The 25,284-nt window shown below is 50.5% G+C and overlaps 1 protein-coding gene across 1 annotated transcript in view; it reads left to right on the top strand.

Annotated features, from left to right (window-relative positions):
- Positions 1–3,582: 3,582 nt before the first annotated feature.
- SPARC (secreted protein acidic and cysteine rich) overlaps positions 3,583–25,284 on the top strand; it is a 35,571-nt gene continuing 13,869 nt past the window's right edge. Inside the window, exon 1 of the mRNA XM_078614757.1 lies at positions 3,583–3,693. The gene's annotated coding sequence lies outside the window, so the exon portion shown is untranslated. The remainder of the gene's footprint in view (positions 3,694–25,284) is intronic.

Here is a 25,284-nt window from a genome sequence, read left to right as displayed (position 1 = left end):
CCTTCAAAGTGTGTGGACTAAACTATAAAATGTTTTTTTTATTTTATCAGGTAAAGGCTCACTGAGCTATATACTGTAGCTCTTTTTCAGAAACAACCTGTCCACAAATGATTGCAGTTCAGCGAAGTGGCTGATAGCAGTCAAATCACGCTAAACGCGTGGTGATGTTGCTTCTAAATGTGGAGGGGAAAACCCGGAGGGCCCGAGAAACATCCACGCAGTGACCACTACGGGGGAGAGAGAAAGAAAGACGCAGACTCCAAATACAAAGCAGAAGGTGTAGTCAGGGTCGGGATTGAACCCACGACCCCCTTTATACCAGTCGAGATAGTCAATATCGCCTAGCCACCGTGATGATGATGAGAGAGAGATACAGACTCCAAATATACAGCAGCAGCAGGCATGAGCAGGGTTGGGATTGAACCCACGTCCTCTTGCATACCAGGCGTGGGAGATAACATCTCGCCATCTGGATGAGGCCCTTTCAAGGGCTCACAAGCATAGAGAAGGGAGGGGAGAGAGTGTTTAATGTCTCTATGGATCTGGGTGTCTGTGGGTCTGTGTGTGTGTATGTTAAAGTTGTTTCGCACCGTACGTAGCCAAACCGTGCTACCACACAGCAGCGGCAACCATCAAATACAAAGATCCACCCCTTTAGCAAACTGTTGGAGAAAGTAATCTTAGCGAGTAGCAGCACCACGCCCGGTCGCCTTTGTCTCTCTCGTGGTGATTTTTACACCGCGCACCAGGTACGCATTTGAGGCTGAGTCGACCTAGGTGAGGCCCAGGACCGGTTCAAATAATCGTCATCGGTGCTGTTGGCCGTGAGCGGGAACCGAGCTCGGGTCGCCGGATTCATAGCACAGCGTAGCGCTAACCGCTACACCAGACCTACACCCACATACCTAGATACACTCATATATGGTCAAACACATGTTTAACATTACCAAACACAGATATACATCCCCCGTATGGCCTACGCAGGCTGTTGGGGCAAGTGTTGTTAGCGAGTAGCACCTATGAGGTCGGTGGTATGACCACACCCTGCCGTCTTTGTCTTCCCAGTGATGTTGTTTATCCACACGGATCAGGGTACTTCGTTCAGGATGAGGTAACCTGGAAGAGACCCAGAACCGATCTTTTATGTCACTGATGTGTGCTATGGTTACTGTGGCTTGTACAGCACTCACCACTGCGCCACCACTCCCCACCCATATGCACTCACCAACTCATCCACCCACTCACCCACTCACTAACTCACTCAACTACTCACCAACTCACACTCTCAGGCACGCCCACTCACTCCCCCACCCACACACTCACCCACCCACACACCCACTAACCCACTCTCCAACTCTCTCTCTCACCAGCCCACCAACCAACTCACACACACATTCACCCACCCACTCATTCACTTGCCCATTAACTCAACCACCAACTCACACATCCACCCACTCATTCACTCGCCCATACAATCACTTCCCAACTCCCTCACCCACTCACTCACTCACACACTCACCCACCAACCCACATACTTACTCACCAACTCACTCACCCACCAACTCACTCACTTACACCTCCCCACTTACTTAACCAATCACCCACTCACTCACCCAACCACTAACCAACTCACACAAACACTCACCCACTCACTCACCAACCAATTCACTCACTCTCCCACCCACTCATTCACTCGCCCATTCACTCACCTACCAATTCACTCACCCACTCACTCACTCCCACACTCACCCACCCACCCACGTACTCACTCATTCACTCACTCGCCCACCAACTCACTCACCCACTCACTCACTACCCACCCACACACCCACACATTCACCCATCCACCCATTCACTTGCTCACTCACCCATTAACTTACTCCCCCACCCACTCATTCACTTGCTCACTCACCCACCCACTAACCCACTCACACACATACACTCACCCACTCACTAACCCACTCACTCACCCACCCACTAACCCACTCACACACTCACCCACCGACTAACCTACTCACCCACCCATTAACCCACTCACTCACCCACCCACTAACCCACTCACACACACACTCACCCACCCACTAACTCACTCACTCACCACCCACTAACCAACTCACACACTCACTCCCCCACCCACCCACTTTCTCTGCTCGCGAGCCACATGTACACGTCTCCTTACAAAGCAACAACTTCCTGCACATTTACCCTCCCCAGCCCAGCCCGACCCGACTCGCATTCCATTCTCTCCCCCGTCTCTCCTTCCCCCCACCACCATCTCCCCCTCCCCACCACCTCGTCTCTCACCCCTCCCCGCCTCCTCCATCTCCACCCACCGCGTCTCCCTACCTCCTCAAACGCCTCATCTCCCTGGGGTGCTCACGCCACGCTGGCGAGGAGATGTTAACTACCTCGCCTGGCATACAGGAATCAGGGAGGGCGATCCTGGATGCGACGGGTGATGTTTGTTCCTGCGGAACTCGTTGGCTGCAACCGTTCCTGCGATGTCGAGGTCTTGCAAGACAGTTTCGAGTCCCAGGATAACGCCAACGACGCCATGGGTTTGCGTCCACACCCGTTTGTTTAGCGAGGGCTGGCCACAGTGGCTCGGATATGTTAGCTACCTCGCCCGGTATACAGGAGGTCCGTGGGTTAGATCCCCGATCTGCTGTAAAATGTGAGGGTTTGTGTTGTGGCTAGGAGATGTTGACCACCTCGCCAGGTATACAGAGGGTCGTGGCATCGATCCCGACCCTGACGCTTTGCTGAATGTATTTAGAGTCTGCGTCTCTCTACCCGTGACGGTCACTTCGTGGATATTTTTTTTCTCCTCCTCCACATTTAGAACCGACATCATCACGCGTTTCGAGGGTATTCTGACTGCTGCTACGATTTTCACGCGATAAGCCACTTTCGTCGAGTTGCGATGATTTGTGATGGATGGCCAGGTCGCTTTTGAAAAAGAAGCTACGAAGCTAAACTTGAGCTAAACTTTGTTGAGCTCAAGTTTAGTTAATTTCATTTATCTCCCCCTTAGATGCGCACCTCCGCTTAGCGAGGTTGGCTACACACGGACCCATAGACACGCAGACCCATAGAGACCCACAAATTTGCACGGGTGGCTACGTACGGTGCGAAAGAAGTGCAACACGCACGCTTGATCTCCCCTTTCATCTCCTCAATCTCGCACCTCTTCCATCTCCTCCCATTCCCCCCCTCCCTCTCCTGGTTCATGACACAGTATGTTGTACGATCAGTTTACTGATAGTATGACGATGATGATGAAGATTATGGTGATCATGGTGATCACCACGCTGATGATCACAGTCATCGTGGTGATGATGGCCGCGTTTGGGTCTCTCCTCCCCTAATTCGCCACTCCCCTCATCCTCCTCACCACTCGTCCTCACCACTCATCTTCGCTCTCCTCACCACTCCTCCTTCCTTCTCCACCGCCCTCCTCCCCCTCCTCACCACTCATCTCCCCTCTCCCCTTACTCCTAATCCCTCCTCCCTCCTCACCACGCGTCTCCCCCCTGACCCACCTCCCTTCGCTCTCCTTCTCCCTCTCCCCTCCTTCCCCTCCCTCCCTCCTATCCCCAGCGTCTTCCTTTATGAGTCTGCGTCTCTCCCCGTTACTCGCATATTGAGACCCCGGGAGCTGAAACGAACGTGGGAACGAATTTCTTACGCCTGGTAAGAGATTTACAATCGCACACACACACGCACGGATACTTACAGATGCATTCACAGTGCATGCACACTGCTACACATACAGATACATACACAGAACATACACAGTACATAGACACTGATGCACGCACACTTACACATGGATACATATAGATACATACACATACACACGGATACATACACAGTACATACACACATTTTAACACGTAGGCTTTCGCGACCAATATAATCCATAATAACATTTTTGTACGTGATCTAACCCCCCAAAACACTATATTGTACACGGATACATACATACAAATAGACAAAGACCCCCCGTGTAGCCTTAACATACTGTTGGGGAAAGTGCTGTTAGCGAGCACCTATGAAGGCCGGAACGGCACGCGAGGGGGTGGGTGGCCAGCACCAGGCAGGTCCGCCTTTGTCTCCCCAGTGGTGATGTTTTTGTGCACCGCACCAGGTAACTAATTTGAAGCTGAGTCGACCTAGGGGAGGTCCAAGACCGGTTCAGATAATCGTCACTGGTGGTGTTGGCCGTGAGTGGGAATCGAACTCGGGTCGCCGGGTTAGTAGGAAAAAATAACGGCGAAGCCCTCGCTCGAGTGAAGTCTGAGCTATTGGGGCAGTGCGGAGCGGTGGCGCAGTGGTTAGCGCAGTGGCACAAACCTCACTTAGACAGGGAGAGAGAGACACACACAGATAGAGACAGAGAGCGAGATACAGAGATAGAGACAGAGAGACAAAGAGTCACACACAAAGAGAGAGAGAGAGGCACAAAAAAAAAGAGAGATAAAAACAGAGCGAGAAACACAGAGAGAGAGACACACAGACACAGAGAGAGAGACACAGCGACTTTTTTACTTTTTAACAACTTTTATTGCTGCCAGCAGCAACAGCACTGGATGCGATTCCGATATGAAATACACAAAGTCACCAGCAAACAAATAAACAAACGCTATAAATCCAGGCGCTGTGGCGCTGAATGCACCGCGCATAACACGAAATAAAAGTCACGTGGTGGTGGTGGTCATCGCACACGCCACGGTGACGAGCGAGCGCTTCAGAAGGTGAACACGAGGGTGCCGTCCACGCTGGTACAGAGGGCTTTTCCGGCTCCCCAGCGTTCAAAGAACACACGCACAGGCGAAGTTGGCGAGGTCATGGCGCTTGTTAGCCAGGTAAGGCACCCCATATACGAAGCTGCTGTTGTAGAAGGGTACCCCCAGTTTCCTGAAGATGTAGCGGCACCACGGTGGCTAGAAGATGTTAACTACTTCGCCCGGTATACAGGAGGGATCGTGGGTTCGATCCCGACCTTGACGATGCCTGCTGCTGTATATTTTGAGTCTGCATCTCTCTCTCTCCGTGTGGTCGCGTGGATTTCTCTCCGGGACCTCCGGTTTTGCTCCCTCTGCATTTATAATCGGCATCACCACGCACTTCGAGTGATTTGTCCGCTGCTATATATGTCCACGCGATGATGATGATGATGAGATCTGCCACTTGGTTAAGCTGCTATCACTTGTGATGGCCAGGTCGCTTCGTAAAAAAGAGGCACGACAGAGCTGAGTGGGGCCATACACCTGGTAACAATTGTTTTTTATTTAAAGCTTTCGTGACTGCAGGGATTCATATTCTTGGTTCTTTCAGTAAAGTCATCACGTAGAAGGTAAATAATAAAATAATACAAATATAAAACAATAAAAATTCTCACGACGTTTCGACTGCAACACAAGCAATCATCATCAGGTGTGAAATCCACAGCAAGAAAATGTAAAAAAACGTCGTGAGAATTTTTATTGTTTTATATTTTTATTATTTTAATATTTCTCTTCTACGTGACTTTACCGAAAGAACCAAGGATATATATTTGTTTTTATTCGTTTATTACGAGAGGTTATTTTTTTTCAGCGCCGACAGCAAAGGTTAGGGCTTCACATTCGGAGATTGGGAAGAAATTAAATTGCCGGTAAGGGGGCAATCTTTAATGTCGTACGGCTGCTGATGTAGATGGCAGAGCCACATTGTCACATTCGGGTGGTCAAGGCAGCAGATAACCGTGATCAGGAGCAAGCGGAGTGAATAACCGTGATGCCTTCATCAGTCTCTGGGTCTATGCGTTTCTATTGGTCTCTATGAGTCTACGGATCTCTATGTGTCTCTGAGTCTGGGGTGTACATGAGTCTTTGGGTCTGAGTCTCCATAGATTTCTGTGAGTCTCTCTGGGTGCTTACGAGTCTCTTTGGGGTATCTATGAGTCACTATGGGTCTCTGAGTTTCTGTGAGTCTGTGAGTCTCTATGAGTCTTCTGAGACTCTTTGAGTCTCTATGGGTCTCTGGATCTCTATGGGTCTCTATGAGTCTCTTCTTCCTATCGTATGGTTGATATAGATGGCAGAAACAGCAACTACAATTTCACATTCAGGTGGTCAAGACAGCAGACAACTACGTCAGGAGCAGTAGTAGTGAATCCTCATCATAATCGCTGTGATGTCTCCTGCTTTGTATTTGTGGATCGGGGAATTGCGTTGCTACACCTCGTACTACAATCTCTCGTTCGTGATGACCACAGTCGCACCACTACTGCCCCAGAGTTGTTTAATGTTCTATTTGTGCATCGGGGTATCATCCACACCATCACTTGCTGCTGCTACTGCTGCTGCCATGCTTTATGCTGGTATGAAAATTATGCCGGTTTAGACGTGTACCATGAGCATCTTGGTGGAAGATCAGAACCTCCAGGTGTCAGGGATGTTTCACAACAAGATGGTGTTTGTGTGTGCCCACTACCTAAGTGGAAGAATGGAGGCGCATCTTTATAGATGACCCAATGATGGTCAGTGGACAGATCAGCTTACCGGGAGGATCTGGTATCATGGACATGGACCCCGCATCCACTCTTTCGTTCGGCTATGTAGTCCATCAGATGTTGGTGCTTGGATCCGGTGTGTATCCATGATGTTGTGTGGTATGCGCCGATGCCGGAACACGGTGGTTACATAAAGACCCACAGACTCGCACAGAGACGCACAGACTCACGCAGAGACCCACAGACTCACACAGAGACCCACCGGCTCACGCAGAGACCTACAGACTCACAAAAGAACTCGCAGACTCACAGAGAAACCCACAGACTCAGACAGAGACCCAAAGACTCACACAGAGACCCACCCACTCACAAAGAGACTCCCAGACTCACATATACACCCACAGACTCAGAGACCCACAGACTCAGAGACCCACAAATTCACACCGAGAACCGCAGACTCATCAAGGACACGCCCCTCGCAGCCGCCAAATGCTGCCGTTGCAGCTGCATGAGCCACAGTCCTAAACCTCGTCCATTTCTCCTCTGCATCAGAAGGAGGGAGCACGATGATAACCCCAGCTGCAAGCGATGTTGAAATGTCTGCTTGCAACTATCCTCAGCTAGCTGAAACCAGGCCCCTTTGGGTTTGAATAGGGTCCTAGATGGACACCCACCACGGAGTAGATTAATTGTAGGCGTATCTTAGAGATGACAAGTCGATGGTCAGTGAGCAGATCAGCTCCACAGGAAGTCCTGGTGTCAAGGACATGGGCCCATATCAGTTGGTCCGTAATTATATAGTCTAGCAGATGTCCTTGCTTGGAACCAGCGTGCATCTGTAACGTAGTAACTCGGCGGGAGACGACTTCACGGGTAACACACTCTTTATTTTATCAAACTTGGTTACAGGTGACTAACACCTACTTTGTATCTCGGGTGACAAACACCCACTTAGCTACTTGGCGACTAACGCCCACTGAGCTACTCGGATGACCAACATCCACTTAGTACTCGGGTGACGAACACCCACTTAGCTACTTGGCGACTAACGCCCACTGAGCTACTCGGATGACCAACATCCACTTAGCTACTCGGCGACTAACGCCACTGGGCTACTCGGATGACCAACATCCACTTAGTACTCGGGTGACAAACACCCACTTAGCTACTTGGCGACTAACGCCACTGGGCTACTCGGATGACCAACATCCACTTAGCTACTCGGCGACTAACGCCACTGAGCTACTCGGATGACCAACATCCACTTAGCTACTCGGCGACTAACGCCACTGACTAAGTCTTCAGCTCCGTCTTCGGGTCTTCAACTGGGTAACTCTCCCCGAGTGCTCTCGCGCGTCCCCCTTTATACCCCACCTGCGGACGTCGCTGCGAGCACCCACTTATTCGACCAATCGCCGGGCGCTGGCTACGATCCTCTTTTCCCACATCTCATCGTGCCTCACCACTCACTCCGCGCCGCCCCGTGATCCATCACTGTCACAGTCGGCGCACGTCAATACCACCACTACATCACCCCCTACCACATAGCTCGCAGCCGCCCCGGCTGCTACAAAAATATACAAACCCTCCCTGTGTGCCCCGTAACACAACACAACAACAAGAACAACAACTAAGCTAACAACACAACACGACGCGAACACCACCATCTGCAACCCTCAACCAATGCCACCGCGACAATAGAACAATATATACAAACCGGCGAGTGACAATAGCAATGCGTATACAAAAAAAAATAAATGGAAATTTTTTTTTTTTCTTTCGACTCGTGCAGTGTCCCCTTTTCTTCCGAGCGTCCCTACAACGGGACATTACCCCGGCAGAGGGGAACACCGGGCGAGCTCGGTGTAGAGCACAAAAAAACCGTCCTCATGAAAATTGTTGAGACCTAGCCCGAGTCCGCCTTGCCGGTCCATCGTACGGCACCAGACGCGGTTGAACGTCCGGTGGTGCCGGCGGTTCAGGAAGACATCGGCCAGGCATCGAGGACTAGTGCGTGCCCCGGGGTTCAGGCTCTCGACGGTCAGCAGCCGTCAAGCCCGAGGCACCTGGGGGTGGGTCAGGTGGAGACACGTGAGGATCAGCCTGCGACACCTCCCTCCCCGAGTCGACGGTCACATCACACGCCCGGTCGTCACGGCACAGAACGGGGTCACACGGTGCCGCATAGGGCTTCAGTCGGGAGGGGTGCACATACCAACGGCGTTTCCCCCATTTAATCTGTATACTCTGGGGCCGTGCAACCCGCACAATTTCCACCGGTCCCCTCCAAGGTCTCAACAACTTGGGGGACGTAGCCAACGGTGCATGTGGACAATGCAGCCAGGCCTTATCGCCTGGTTTCCAATCATGCGTATGCACCCTCCGCTCATGCAATTTCTCGTTTGCAATTTGCCGCGACCGCGAATTCAACCTTGCCCCCTCCCGCGCTTCAGTCAATTTGGCGATATTAAATTTGATGTGGTCTGCCAATTTAGATTTTGCACGTGGCTGGGAAATCCCCAGTTGGACGTCCATGGCCGGATCGGCCTCCCGCCCATACATAAGAAAAAATGGGGAAAACCCTGTCGCCGCATGAGGGGCCATTCGATAGGCCGCGAGTACCCCCGGCACCTGTAAGTCCCAATCAACCTGATCGTCGCAGACCTGTTGGCACAACATAGACGTAATCGTTCTGTTCAGACGCTCAACCATCCCGTCAGTCTGCGGGTGGTAGGGGGAAGTACGCACTTTCTTTGTACCCAACAGGTCGCACACCTCGCGCAACAAAACGCTCGAAAAATTCTTCCCTTGATCCGTCAGCAAGCGTTCGGGGGCGCCCTTGTCCAACACATAACCCTGGACAAAGGCGTCCGCCACCGCCGCAGCCGACTGGTTGGCGAGCGGCCATGCCATAGGCCATCGGGTGAAGTATTCCACGCCAACCAGCAGGAACCTATTTCCCCTTGGTGTAACCGGAAAGGGCCCCAAGATGTCCAACGCTACCAATTCGTTTATACGCGAAACCTGAATGGATTGCAGCGGTGGATTAGCTGCCAATGGTGGCGGTTTCCTTTTGGCGCACCCTACGCATCCCTTAAGAATATTCGCCACGTCGTTACCCATCCCCGGCCAATAATAGTCTCGCTGGATTAGGGCGAGCGTTTTGTGAAAACCCAGATGCATGAGCCGTTCATGAGCTGCCAGAACAACCCTACCCCGCATAGCAACAGGCACAACGAGCACGTGACGCCGGGACATGTTGTCCCACCTCATCAACAGGCCCTGTCTGCACACCCAGGAACCGACCCGCGCCTCCCCTTGTTCGGGAGCGCCAACTTTCCGACGCAGCGTAAGTAGGGAGCTGTCGGACATCTGGAGGCGGCCCCACTCAATGAGGGGCAACGACAACAGCGAATCCCTCCCCGTGGGGGCGTCCTCTCCCGGGGTGTCAGTGGCGGCGAGCGCAACTCCCGGGGTGCCGGCGACCGGGGGTTTGCACCGCGCTGATCCCAACAAACATGTGCAGTCCGTGCACGGCGGCAACCGCGACAAGGCGTCCGCGTTTGAGTGCCGCAACCCCTTGCGGTAAATCGTCGTGAATTGGTAGTCTTGAAGGACCTCCAACCATCGGGACAATTGGCCCGATGGCTGCGCCACGCGCATAGCGTATTGTAGAGCCGCATGGTCCGTCCGGACCGTAAAATGACGGCCGTAAAGATACGGCCTGAATTGCTGTGTAAAAAACACAATGGCTAACAATTCACGACGAGTTACGCAATAGCGTTGTTCTGCGGGGGAAAGAACCCTACTACCGTAGGCGACCACCCGTTCAACCCCCCCGACCAACTGTGAGAGCACCCCCCCGATACCCGTATTGCTGGCGTCCGTGTCAAGCAAAAACGGTTGTGTGAAATCGGGGTAACACAAGGGGGGAGCCTGCACCAAAGCGTCACGGAGGGAGCAGAACGCATCCTCCTCCTCTGCCCCCCAGTGAAACCTCACACCCTTAGCCGTCAAAGCGTGCAGGGGCTTGGCTATGGTGGCAAATTGCTTGACAAAACGACGGTAATAGGAGGCAAAACCAATGAAACTACGAACCTCCGTGACCGAGGTTGGCGTTGGCCATGAGCTGACGCAATGCGTCTTAGCAGGGTCCGTCGAGATCCCTGAACGACTCACGATATGGCCCAAATACCTGACCGATTCCCGAAGCAGAAAACATTTAGCCGGTTTAAATTTTAGCTTAGCGGAACGCATCCTGAGGAACACCGCTCTCAGTCGCTGGAGGTGCTCCTCGAAAGTCCGACTAAAGACGATAATATCGTCAAGATAAATCAAACAGGTATCCCATTGGAGGCCCGACAAAACCAATTCCATGAGTCTCTGGAACGTGGCGGGAGCGGAATGTAAGCCCATGGGCAAACGGTTGAATTCAAAAAGGCCCCCAGGTGTCCGGAAAGCAGTTTTAGGTTTAGACTCGTTATCGAGTGGCAATTGCCAAAATCCAGAAAGCAGATCGAGTGTGGAAAAAAACTGCGCTCCCGCCAAGGCATCCAGCGACTCATCCATCCTGGGGAGCGGATACGCATCCGCCATCGAGATTTTGTTTAAGCGGCGGAAATCGACACAAAACCGCAAGGACCCGTCCTGTTTCTTTACTAGGACAATAGGAGCACCCCACGGACTAGAAGAGGGCGAAATGATATCGGCCGCCAACATATCATTAACCGCCGATTGCACATGTTCCTTCTCGGCCGGGCTGAGCCGGAAGGGATTCTGACGAATAGGGGCCGCATCCCCTGTAGCTATGTGGTGGCGCAACAGGTCAGTGCAGCCGATATCGTACTTATGTTTGCTGAACACATCAGCAAACTCGATGAGCAAACCCCTCAATGCTCCCAATTGCACCCCGGACAAGTTAGCAGAACTCGCACACAGCGAGTCCAACCACTCAGTCCCCTCATCACTTTGAGGATGCGACTCGACAGTAAAATCTGCTTGAGCCACGAGCCGTTCCTCAACGGGCAGCGGCGCGGCGTGAGCCAGCACCGTTCCCTGCGCAATTACGGCCGGCCGCGACCCCGTATTCAGGACCATTACGAACGGCTCACTGTCCCCTCTCACCACGGTTTGAGCAACCGCTAAGTCGAGGCCCTTACTGGCTCTGTTTGACGGCCCCAACAGCACCCCCTGTGCCTCCGCACCCACCTCGAGTGGCTTCCTGAACCGAAGGGGTACTAACATTTGCGATCCCGGGGGTACCCGTACAGTGTGAGTCGCCAGCGCCTGCACCGTCGCACAAACCGTGCACACTTTGATAGGGCTCGACAAGAAGGCAACCCGCCGACCTGACGGAAGCTCTATGCAGGCCTGATCAATAAGAATTTTGATGGGCATTTTTGACAAAAAGTCCGTACCTAGCAAACAGGGAACGGCCAGCGATGATGATACAAAAATAGGGCCCGCTAATTTAATGTCCCCAATGCAAATAGTCGCCCGAATCTGGCCGATGATCCCCAGGGATCCCCCATTCGCCGCATAAAATGGCACGTCTACTGGCAGAAGGGGTCTACTTTGGACGGGAAGAATGTTATAAATAAGGTCCGAGATGATGGTGGCCGACGCACCCGTGTCAACAAGCACCCGGACCTCAACCCCGTCAATGAACCCCGTTACCACGGACGACCCGGCTGACGCAGCCACGATCCTGTGGGCCAATTCGGACCACTCGACTGCTTGCGGGCCGCGTACGGACCCCCCTCGCCGAATTGAACCCCCGGCACCCAGCCGCGAACCCCCCACCGCGAAGCGGCGACCCGAATGTGCCGTGTTTGTGGACCGAACGTGTGAGGTGCCGCGACTTGCCGGGTTTTGTTGGGATGACTTGTGGCCCTGGTCGTCGTCCCGACGTGGTCCTGCGGCGCGCGGACGCGGGGCCCGGCACCCGGCTGCGACGTGACCCCGAAGGCCGCAGTTGTAGCAGACGACGGACGTCGTAGGTTTCGGTTGCTCCAGCTTGCGGGGCGAACGTGTGGGCGAACGACCTCCCGTTCTCCACTCCCCCGGACACGATGCAGCGAAGCCCCGCTCCTGCACCGCAGCTGGCTGAGGTTCGGCGATCGTGGCGGCCAGTGCCGCATTCCCCGGCCATTTGCAGACGACCCCCGGCTTGCGTTTGAGGACCTCGTACGCGTGAATGCTCGTGGCGATCGCCAGGGAGCAGATCTCCATCTCGTCTGCCACGTTGATGGGGACCCCCAACTCGTGGGCCAACACCAGCAGCTGCTCCGTCACCATGGCGTCCTTCCCCTCCTTATCCATGCGGGGAAAAGCCGCGTCCGCCAAGGCGAGCAGTGCCGTGCGGTAGGCTAGCGTCGTTTCCCCAGCCACCTTCCGCCGATCGTAGAACTGGTGGCGGCACGTGGAGGGCGGCTCGAACACCTTCGCCATCAGGTGTAGTGCGGCCTGGAGCGTAGAGCGGGACGACCTTGCAGCAGATGTGAAGGCTGCAAGCGCGTCGTCGTCAAGCATCGCTGGCAACGCACGCAGGGCAGTGGTGTCGGACCACCCCGACATCTCCTGATGAGCGAGGAACCTTCGTTGGAAGGCTCCCCAGTCGCCCCCATCCGCCTTGAACGCCGACAGCGCGGGCAATCTTTGCTGGAGGACCCGATCGTCGTCGACGTCGGAGAGATTTTCCCGCGCTCCGCTGGAGTTGTGTAAAATGTCGGCTCGGTTGTCAGGCGCAAAATGGAGGGCTCCGGCGCGCGCCGATGACGTGGGCTGCGCTGCGCGGAGGTGTCCGGCCACGTGGCGTCCGTCTTTCCCGCCAATCGGTGGCGGCCCCCCAAAAACGGCGGCAACTTCCAGACTTTTGGCGCGAAGCGCCCTTTGGCGGGAATCCTCCACCGTCGCTTCCTCCACGACCCCCGCAGCCGTTTTTCCGCTCGCCGGAACGGAGATGTCGGCCAAGACAGCGGCGGCGGCGAGTAGCAACTCCGCCAACCGGGCGTGCGCGTCCTGGAGGCCGGTGTCGGAGGCAAGCGGAGCGTCGGCCATCACCGCGAAGTGCTGCATCGGCGGCAACTCCTCGTCCTCTACTCCCGAGGTCGGTGTCCCCGGTACGCCGTCGTCATCCCGACCTCGCTCGTGGGTACGGGTAGTCTTCCTTGTGTCCATACTTCTTGAAGACAGGTTTACTTCTGACGCCAGTTGTAACGTAGTAACTCGGCGGGAGACGACTTCACGGGTAACACACTCTTTATTTTATCAAACTTGGTTACAGGTGACTAACACCTACTTTGTATCTCGGGTGACAAACACCCACTTAGCTACTTGGCGACTAACGCCCACTGAGCTACTCGGATGACCAACATCCACTTAGTACTCGGGTGACGAACACCCACTTAGCTACTTGGCGACTAACGCCCACTGAGCTACTCGGATGACCAACATCCACTTAGCTACTCGGCGACTAACGCCACTGGGCTACTCGGATGACCAACATCCACTTAGTACTCGGGTGACAAACACCCACTTAGCTACTTGGCGACTAACGCCACTGGGCTACTCGGATGACCAACATCCACTTAGCTACTCGGCGACTAACGCCACTGAGCTACTCGGATGACCAACATCCACTTAGCTACTCGGCGACTAACGCCACTGACTAAGTCTTCAGCTCCGTCTTCGGGTCTTCAACTGGGTAACTCTCCCCGAGTGCTCTCGCGCGTCCCCCTTTATACCCCACCTGCGGACGTCGCTGCGAGCACCCACTTATTCGACCAATCGCCGGGCGCTGGCTACGATCCTCTTTTCCCACATCTCATCGTGCCTCACCACTCACTCCGCGCCGCCCCGTGATCCATCACTGTCACAGTCGGCGCACGTCAATACCACCACTACACATCCATGATGTGTGGATGCGCGAATGCCAGAACAGCGTGTTCATAATTACAAGCCCATGGACTGCACATAAGTCTAGCAGCCTCCTTCCATTATTATTTGGCTGATCTGGCCCATGCCTTCCATAACTCCAACCCTGGTGTCTGCGTCATAATCCAATCGGGCATTAAAATCACACACAGAGACCCACAGACACGTAGACCCATAGAGACCCGCAGAGACCGACATTTTAGCACGGTTTGGCTACGCACGGTGCCAACGAAATTCAAGGTACATGCATACAAATGTGTGGGATCATCATGTAATCCAAGAGGCTAATCGTGAATGTGACGTGTGTTTGGTTTTTGCCGGATTAATTTGGTGCACTAATTGCTGCAATGCAGGTCTTGCAATACAGATCTGGCAGTCCACCAGCATTGGTACAAGCAAAGGCGGCTGGCTCTGCTGCAAATGAACACTGAATGTCGAAACCTGACCCTTGCCTATAAACATCTGGGCAGTTCACCAGCCTCTGTTCAAGCAGAGCCCGGCTCTGCTTGCTGATGAGACACTGACTGTGAAACCCACTCCTTGCAATTGAGATTCATCGTCTCTATTGAGTGACATCCATTGAGATTGACTTTCTCTTCATTGACTGAATATACCTTGGAATTCACCAAAGCGAGAGACACCCAGACCCAGGGCTCAAACCGTGACGACCAGAATGTCAGTGGTTCCTGGCTCAACTCGATGATATATCAGCCACTAAATACCTCGTTGAGAAGCTATCATTTGGCATTGGGTGCCACAGTGGATAGGAGATGTTATCTGCTGCCTCGCCTGATATACAGGAGGTAGTGGGTTCGATCCCGACCCTGACGCCTGCTGCTGCTGCTGTATATTAAAATCTGAACTATAAACTACACGATTTTCATGTTAGCCAGGAACAGGCCAACTCCGTGTGGATTTTTCTCCGGATCCTCCGCTTTTTTCTCCTCCACATTTAGAATGAACGTCACGCGTTTATGGTAATTTGGACTGCTGCTATAAAATCTTCCACACGGTGATGATGGTATCAGACACTTGGTTGTGATGCAATTATTTGTGATGGCCAGGTCGCTTGTCTGAAAAGAATGAGCGACACAGCGGCTCAGTGGGGCCTTACCCTGGTAAATTGTAAACAATGTAAAGTTGTAGTTTTATTTATTTAATTGCTTAAGTGATGTACTTGCCTTTCCTATAGTTTGACTCCTATCAGTGTTTTCTTTTTGGCGCCACGCGACCACCACGGGGAGAGAGAGAAAGGCACCGCAAACTCCAAATATACAGCAGCAGCAGCAGGCGTCAGGGTCGAGATCAAATCCACGACCTCCTGTACACCAGGCGAGGAAGTTAACATTTCCTAGCCACCCACTCACTCATTCACTCACCCACTCACTCAAACACCGTCTAACACTCACCCACTCACTCAACCACCCAAAGACAAAGATCCCCCGTGTAGCCTTAACAGACTGTAGGGGCAAGTGCTGTTAGCGAGCACCTATGAAGGCCGACACGGCACAAGAAGGGTGGGTGGCCAGCACCACGCCCGGCCGCCTTTGTCTCCCTAGCGGCATTGTTTAATACGCACCGCTCCACCAGGTACTCATTTGAGGCTGAGTCGACCTAGGGGAGGAGGCCCAGCACGGGTTCAGATAATTGCTATCACTGAGAATCGAATTCAGATACTCGGTGTTAAGAGACTTATTATTTTTTTTAACACAGAGCTCTCCACTGAGATTGCTTCTAACAGTTACTCAACCACAGTGGCTCAAGACTGAAACCCAGCCCAGGACATTTCATCATCAAACAAAATCGTATATTTTAAAAAAAAACGTCGTTTGGGTGCAATTAAAAGTTACGTGAATACAACTTTCGCTATTTTTTTCGTGTTAATAATTTTTTCAACTCTCACGTCGGATGAGTCGACAGGGACCCGCTCTGTGTGCGAGTCCGCGTGGGGAGCGGTGGCGCAGCGGTTAGCGCTCCACAGCGCTACGGACACTGCTCACCCGAGTTCCATTCCCGCTCTCGGCCACCAACACCGGTAGTGACGATTATCTGAACCGGTCCTGGGTCTACCCCTCGGTCGACTCGGCCTCAAATGTGTTTACCTGTTGGTTGAGGTGTGCAGTGAACATCGCCACTGGGGAGACAAAGGCGGCCGACCGTAGTGCTGGCCACCGACCCCATAGTGTGCTGTTCCGGCTTTCATAGGCGCTGCTACTCGCTCCTAACAGCTTCTTGCCACAACAGGATGGTTGAGGCTTAACGGGGGCGTTTAGTCTTTCTTTTGTGTATGTGAGTGTGAATTTATGGATTTAAGGGTGCCTGTGTGAGTCTGTGGGTCTTTGCACGTGTCTGTTAGTCTCTATGTAAGTATGTAGGACTCTGTGCGAGTTTGTGGCTATTTGTGCGAATCTGTGGGTCTTTTTTGCGAGTTTGTGGCTCTCTGTGCGAGTCCGTGGGTCTCTGTGTTAGTTTGTGGGTCTCTGTGCGAGTCTCTGGGTTTCTGTCCGAGTCTTTATGTCCCTGTGTGAGTCTGTGGGTGTCTGCGTGAGTCTGTGGGTATGTGTGTGAGTCTGTGTGTCTCTGTGTGAGTCTGTGGCTGGTCTGTGTGAGTCTGTATGTCTCTGTGTGAGTCTGTGGGTCTCTGTGCCAGTCTGTGGATATTTGGGTTTTTGGATCTTCTGTGGATGTGTCAGTTAACTCGCCAGTTTTCACTTGACGAATAATTTCCCCTCTCTTTCATGAAACGCCGAAAAAATGTAAGAAACGTGTTTTCAACCAAAGCGAGTAGGAAAAAAATAAATATCGCGTGGATTATGCAACGCGGGTTTTTTTCTCGAATGGTGGTTCGGAGACGTTAACGCCCTCGCTTGGTATGCAGGAGGTCGTGGGTTCGATCCCGATCGTTACGTTGCCTGCTGCTGTATATTTGGAGTCTGCGTCTCTCTCATCATAATCACGGTGGCTAGGAGATGTTAACTACCTCGCCTGGTATGTAGGAGGTCGTGGGTTCGATCCCGATCCCGACCCTGACGCATGCCTGCTGCTGCCGTATATTTGGAGTTTTGCGTCTTTTTCTGTCTCCGTGGTCACGTGGATTTTTCTCCGGATCCTCCGGTTTTTCTCTCCACATTTGGCTGCTGCTCTACATTTCCACGTGATGATGATGATGTCATCCACTTCGTTGAGCAGCTGATATAATTTGTGATGCCCATGGTCGCTTCTGAAAGAGAGCTCCGTAGCTCTGTGGGGCCTTACCTGGTGAAATAAAAAAATATATTAAAAAATACTTATTTTTTAAAACACGCTTTTATGAAATGTACGAGTAATGGCAGAACTCCACGACTCCAGGAAGTGGCCGCAAAGCTTGCCATAACGTAAGGGGCCGTGGTGATTTACAGCCAGCGTCAGTTGAGCGTGGACAGTTAGACCAAAGCCGAAACATAACATATAAAAAATGATGAAAAATATTTTTTTGATTTTTGAAAATAGAATTTGGTATTGTCATCAGTATGACATAAGTATACCAAGTTTGCAGTCGATACCACATTGGGAAGTGGGATAAAATCGAGTTACAAGATTTGAGGATACGACAACAACAACAACAACAACAGACAGAGTGAGTTAAATAAAAGCGCGTAATAAAATCGTTTTATTTCATAGTTTCTTGTTTAGTTTAATAAACCCTGGGGAGTGGGCCCGCCGCTTTTTTCTCAGACAGACAGAAACACCTCCTCCGTCAGCCAAGGAAGTGTCTGGGGAGGTCTGGACCGCGTACACAAATGCAGCCAAAAGCAGCTGCATGAGTCACAGTCCTGGACCTCACTCATTTCGCCTCGACATTAGGAAGAGGGGGGAGAGTGCGAGGGGCGGACGATGCCAACCCCAGCTGCAAGCGATGGTTACAAATTCTCGCTTACAACTTTGGTCAGCAAAAACCGAGGAGACCATGCTGTCATGAGTTTCAATGGGGGTCTTAGATCAGTGGTGGTTCTCAAACGGGGGGGGGGGGGGGGGGTACGCGAACCACTGTGGGGTTCGTGGGTGATTTATAAATGTGTGAAATTATATTATACATGAAAGTCATGACTTACTACACTAATATACACTACACTACATACTACACTACTTACTACACTATACACTACATACTACACTATTTTATACTACACTATACACCACTACTATACACTACACTATACACTACACTATACACTACACTACTTTATACTACACTATACACTACGATACATTACGCTATAATAATCAATAATTTACACTTATAAATCGCGTTTCACTCAGAGTTCGCAAGGCGCTGCACACAACTAAAAGCAAGCCAGTAAATAACTCACGCAATCTAGATTTGAAGTTTTCGTGACTGCAGGGATCCATACTCTTTGGTTATTTCGGTAAAGTCACGTAGGTATAAAAATTTTTTTAATTATATCACGACGTTTCGATCGCAACACAAGCAATCATCATCAGGTGGGAAAACCACAGCAAGAATATTGTTTTGCTGAATAATAATATAAGCACGCAGGCTCATTATTTGACCACGGATACAAATACCCAACCCACCACACACACAATCCAAAAACACATAACGACATTAACAAGTAAAAAAGGCATTTAAGAAAACAACTATCTTAAGGTGGGATTTAAATCATTTAGAGACTCGGCAGATCGAATATCGAACAGGGAGAGTGAATTCCACAGCTTGGGGGCCTCACAGGAAGAGGCTCTCCCGGGTCACCCGCTAAACGGAGGTGCGACCTCGGCTCAGACAATAGTAGCCCACACCCAGCCGACTGAAGAACTCACGTTGGGACATACGGGTGAAGGTCGTCACAGATGGGGGAGGCATTGTTGAGGGTCTTGTAAGTGAGAAGAAGGAACTTGAACTCCACTCGGAACCTGACCGGTAACCAATTTAGAGATTCAAGTACGGGGTAATGTGGCTCAGCAATTTGTTGCTCGAGCAATAACTCTGGAAGCTGCAGTCTGCACGTGCTGGAGGCGGTTTAACAACTTGAGAGGGATGCCAGCTAATAATGAAGTGCAAAAGTCGATGCGTGTAAACACAAGCACGTGAACCAGCTTCTTAAGGTCCGATAAAGAGAGAATGGGGTGCAATCTGGATATATTTCTGAGGTGAAAGAAGACAGCCTTGATGACTTTGAATGTTAGTGAGGGATCAAGGATAACACTGTCTGAGCAGCACCGACATTGTGGCCATGAATTACCGCACTGACCGAGCCAGCCTTAGGCAATTTATGACAGAGCCCAACAGCAGCGTTTAACTTTAAACTGAAGAAAGTTAGACTGCATCCAAGCCTTAATGGTCACAAGAGAAGAGAGCACACTAGATGCCGCTGCTGCATTGAGGGAGGATTCACCATTAGTGTAATGTTAAGTGTCACCAGCGTAACAACGAAACAAAGTCCAAGTTGATGTATGATATGGCCAAGCGGGGCCAAGTATATGCAGAATAAAAGTTGGCCAAGGACTGAACCCTGGAGGACACTGCAAGGAACAGAACATGTGTCTGAAGTTATCCCTCCCAGGCTGTCAAACTGTTTATGCTCAGATAGATAGGAAATAAACCAGTGCAAAACAGTGCCAGACAGCCCCATACAGCCTTCCAAACGCACGAGCAAAATGCAATGATCACTGGTGTCAAAGGCAGCACTCAGGCCCAAAAGGACAATAATGCTAGGCCGTCCTGCATCAGCAGCAACCAGCAAGTCATTGACAACCCTAACCAGAGCCGTTTCCGTGCTGTGGTTGGACTTAAAACCGGACTGAAAAGGATCAAAACTATCATTTACAAGCAAACAATGCTTAAGCTGTAAAGCTACTGAAAGCTCAAGGATCCTGGTGAGATCTATCAGGTAGGAAATTGGACGATAATTACTGAGGAGTTCTTCATCGAGGCCAGCTTTCTTGAGTACCAGAATGACCGCGGCACATTTAAAAAGAGAAGGGACTGTACCAGATTAGAGTGAGTTCTTTATGAACATTGTTAATAAAGACTGCAAGAGATGGAAAATGTGCATGAATACATTTAGAAGTAAAAGTATCAAGAGGAAAATAGGTTCGTTTGGAACTCGCAATCAATAAAGCAACATCTGATTGTGTGAGCTCGGAGAATACAGATTAATCAGATATCAGCAGTGGTGCTTGAACAGTGGGCAGATTGGTAGGAAGAGGAAGATTTAATGGAAAGGGGAATTGTGTTGATTTTGTTTCAAAAAAGTATTGAAGGAATTGGTCAGCATTTGCTTTTATACAATAGTATGAGACTCGCATGATGACTGAAGGAGGCTATGAAAGGTAGAACAAATTATTCTAGGGTTATTCCAGGCATTCGCTAGAATATCAGAAAGATAGCTGATGCTAACATGGTCGAGTGCCTTTTTTTCAATTGTAAGGTGGTGCTTTAAGATTTGCGAGTGCATGGTAAGATCAGATTTTCTCCAAGATCGCTCTGCCTCGTGGACAGTTGCCTTCAGTGCATGAAACTCGTCGTTATACCAGGGTGAAGATTTCACTACCGAGATCCAGCGTGATTTCAGCGGAGACACAAGGTCCAATATACTGGTGAATATGAGAATAGTTTTGCCCTTTCTGGCACTAAAACAGGTGTTAAGATCTTCTTGGTACTTTCGGTAAAGTCACGTAGAAGGGAAGTAATAAAATAATAAAAATAAAACATAATAAAATAATTCTCACGACGTTTCGGCCACAACGCAAGCAGCCGTCCTCAGGTGAAGACCAGGTCTGTCGGGGAGACAGCGTCTGAATGAAACAACCACCACGCTTGGAACGTATATTTAAGCTGGATTGGAAGGGGGGAAGGGCGCCTTGACAAAAAAATTGCATATCAACAGGAATTTAGCATATTTATGGAAAATGCAGGTATGTGATTAGTACTACTTGTGAAATGCGTAGGAGGTTTGGCGGGGGGTTTCAAAGTCATATTATGCCCGTGCATTATGCAGGATTAGCAGCATCAATAGGAAGGGATAGGGGTAGCATTATACACTACTGCAGTAGAACACAGCACCGTAGCACGAGAAGGTTTAGCTACAGCCAAGGCGAGCCGGACGCAAGCTGCGGCGGGCCGAACGCGTACACAAAGGTGAACCAGGCACACGCCACAGCCGGGCAGGTCACGAGCCGGGGCAGGGCAGGTGCAAGGGGGGGAACACAGCAGCACCGCCGCAGGCAGAGGCGAGCAAGGTCCCCCCCGTGCCTGAACAGGTCCAGGACCAAGGAGCCAACGGAATGGGGATATCTGTGAGTTGCAAGAGTCCAGACTGCCCGAGGCAGCAGCAGCAAGGGAAGGGCCACGGCAGAGGAGAGACTTTCACCACTAAACATACTAAACATATCACGGATAATTGAAAACGAACACCAATCGCATGTGGTATTAATAAAAACATGAAAACGATCAAAGTTAAAAACGAGATACACAAAGCAGCAGAGCAAGAGCAGCAAAGCGTCTGCCACTACGATACACGACACTATACACTACACTACTATACACTATTATACACTATTATACAATACACTAAACAATACACTATTATACACTACACTACTATACGCTACACTATACACTACACTACTCTACACTATACACTACATACTACATTACTATACATGATTATACACTACACTACACTACTATACGCCATTATACACTACACTATACACTACACGATTATGCAATGCACTACTATACACTACACTGCACACTACACTATACACTATTATACAATTGACTACACTATACACTACACTCTACACACTATACACAACACACTCTACACTACACTGTACACTATACTATACACTACACTATTATACAATATACTACACTATACACTATTATACAATACACTACCCTATGCACTACCCTACAGCAGTGGTTCTCAACCGGTGGTACGCGGACCCCTGGGTGATACACGTGGCAATATCCCACGGAGTGTACGTACGTGAGGTGATTTATAAACGCGTGTGAAATTATATCATAAGTTGTGAGTCATTGGTGAATAATTCCGTTGTGTGTATGATGTATCTGCCAGTCTAAAATAACTACGATCAAAATTTAAATCTGTACGCTGAGCGAGAACGATATATCAAAGATACCTTTCTAAACTCATCAATCGTCAAACAATGTTGCGAGCTTCCTAGAGTAGAAGCAGCGGGGCCGTACAAATAATTACATCACACGAAGAGCGGCACCGTTCAATTCTGTTTTTTTGCATTTGCTTGCAGTTACTTAGCCAAGTTAGGATATAACCTCACGTAACAAAAGGACAATTTGTTTAAAATATCGAGGTTCATTATTCGTAACATTTATTTCTCTGGACCATGCTTGAGGGCTATCCAGGTAACGGGGGGTAATGGCTTGGTTGAGACAACATCCAACAAGGAGGGGGCAACATAGCAGCCAACACGAGGGTGAGAACCGCTGGTCTACAGTGTCGATGTGAAGGTGATTTAATTCTCAGATGAGCGTTGAGGCTTCGGTAAAGTAAAACAAAAAACTTGCGTGAAAATTAAGAATAGGTTGTATTACCCTTTCTGGCTATCCAACAGGTGGTGTGTTAAGGTGTTGCAACACCAAAATAGAGCCATAATAGAGGTTTTTGGGTTAGATGGCGTAAATATAAATGTGTCGTTATACCCGCCCACCACCCGACACAGCAAATTAGTAAGGTTTGTCACGTTAACAAAACCTGCCAATTCGTTACTAGTACAGCACACCGGTGTGTTGGAAAGTAAACCCACGACAACATATACAATTCGAGTACGACGTTTCGCCAGTAATTACAACAAGCATCATCAGGTGGCCAACTCTGGCTGTCCATAGGCTCACATAAACCCACAAACTCAGCCAGGTACCCAAAGACTCACACAGACACCCACCGACTCACACAGAGACCCACAGACTCACACAGACACCCACAGACTCAAACAGAGACCCACAGAATCACACAGACACCCACCGACTCACATAGAGACCCACAGACTCACACAGACACCCACAGATTCACACAGACACCCACGAACTCACACAGACACCCACAGACTCACACAGAGACATACAATATCACACAGACTCACACAGAGACCAACATACTCACACAGAGACATACAGATTCACACAGACTCACACAGATTCACACAGACACCCACGAACTCACACAGACACCCACAGACTCACACAGAGACCCACAGACTCACACAGAGACAGACAGATTCACACAGACACCCACAGACTCACACAGACACCCACCGACTCACACAGAGACAGACAGATTCACACAGACTCACACAGACACCTACAGACTCACACAGACACCCACAGACTCACACAGAGACCCACAGACTCACACATATAACCACAGGCTGATATGCGCGGGAGACTTCCCCTGCTACGTAACTGACCCAGTTTATTAAGTTACTTTTTTTGCATACTCAACAAACTCCATAATATATTAAAATACGTATTTATAAATATATTATTTGCACATCTCGCTGTTGATTCTGGCCAGGCTTTCGAATCCATCATTTTTTTTATTATTACTTTTATTATTATTACGACTTCACTCGGGGAGGAAAATTCCATTTGCGAGTGGAAGAGAAAAAAAAACACAAAAAAAGGAATTCGCCAACTCTGAACGTGGCGAGTATCAGAGCCAGAACGGCGAAGCCGTCGTTCGAGTGAAGTCGAAATTGTTGGGGCAGTGGGGAGCGGTGGCGCAGTGGTTAGCGCAGTGGCACGAACCTCACTTAGACAGGGAGAGAGACACAGAGAGAGAGACGCAGAAAGAGACACAGAGATAGGGACCGAGCAATAGACAGAGAGAGAGACTTTTGACTTTTAAACAACTTTTATTGCCGCCAGCAGCAACAGCAATGGAGGCAATTTCGATATGAAATACACAAAGTCACCGGCAAACAAATGAAAATAAACGCTACAAATCGACGCGCTGTGGCGCTTTAAGCACCGCGCACAACACGAAAGAAAAGTCACGTGGTTGTGGTGGTCATCGCGCACGCCACGTTGACGAGCGAGCGCTTCAAAAGGTGAACACGAGGGTGCCGTCCACGCTGGTACAGAGGGCTTGTCCGGCCCCCCAGCGTTCGAGGAAGACGTGCACATCACCGGCATATGTGTGGTACGCGTGCTCCAGCCGGAGCCGCGCCTTGAGCGGGCCCCTGGACACTGGAAGTACAGAGCAGCCGTCAGTGTCAGCTCAACAAAGCGGCTCATCGCATGGGAATGGAAAGCAACCAAGTCGCTCTGAACGCGTGATGTTCATTCTAAATGTGTAGGGGGAAAAACCGGGAGGACCCGGAGACAAATCCACGTGGCCACCACGGGGAGGAAAATAATAATAATTTTACAAATTTTACATAGAAAACATAGGGGGAACATAGACATGGAGTAGGAAGAGAGGAGGTAGAGAGAGATGGGGGGCAGAGAGGGGGGTAGAGAGAGAGGGGAGGGGAAAAGAGAGCAGAGCGTGAAATCTTTTGTGAAATCTTTCATTTTAAAAGGGGGGGGGTTACATAAATCAAAGCATAAAAAACAACTAAATGATGAACGAAGCAAAGTTCCAACTACACCGAGCATCTTCTTGTTTCCTCTGATCGTAAATAAAAAATAAAGAGACGGAGAGAGACGGAGAGAGACGCAAATTCCATTTACACGGCAGCAGGCATGCGTCAGGGTCGAACCCATGCCCTCCCGTATAACAGGCGAGGTAGTAAACATCTCCTAGCCACCGCGGCGCCCTAACATCAGCGCTGGTGGAAGACAAAGGCGGCCGGGCCGG

Source organism: Lampetra planeri, chromosome 45, assembly GCF_965212315.1.
Source record: "Lampetra planeri chromosome 45, kcLamPlan1.2.h2, whole genome shotgun sequence".
NCBI classification, from domain to species: domain Eukaryota; kingdom Metazoa; phylum Chordata; class Hyperoartia; order Petromyzontiformes; family Petromyzontidae; genus Lampetra; species Lampetra planeri.
This window is presented reverse-complemented; position numbering and strand designations above follow the sequence as displayed.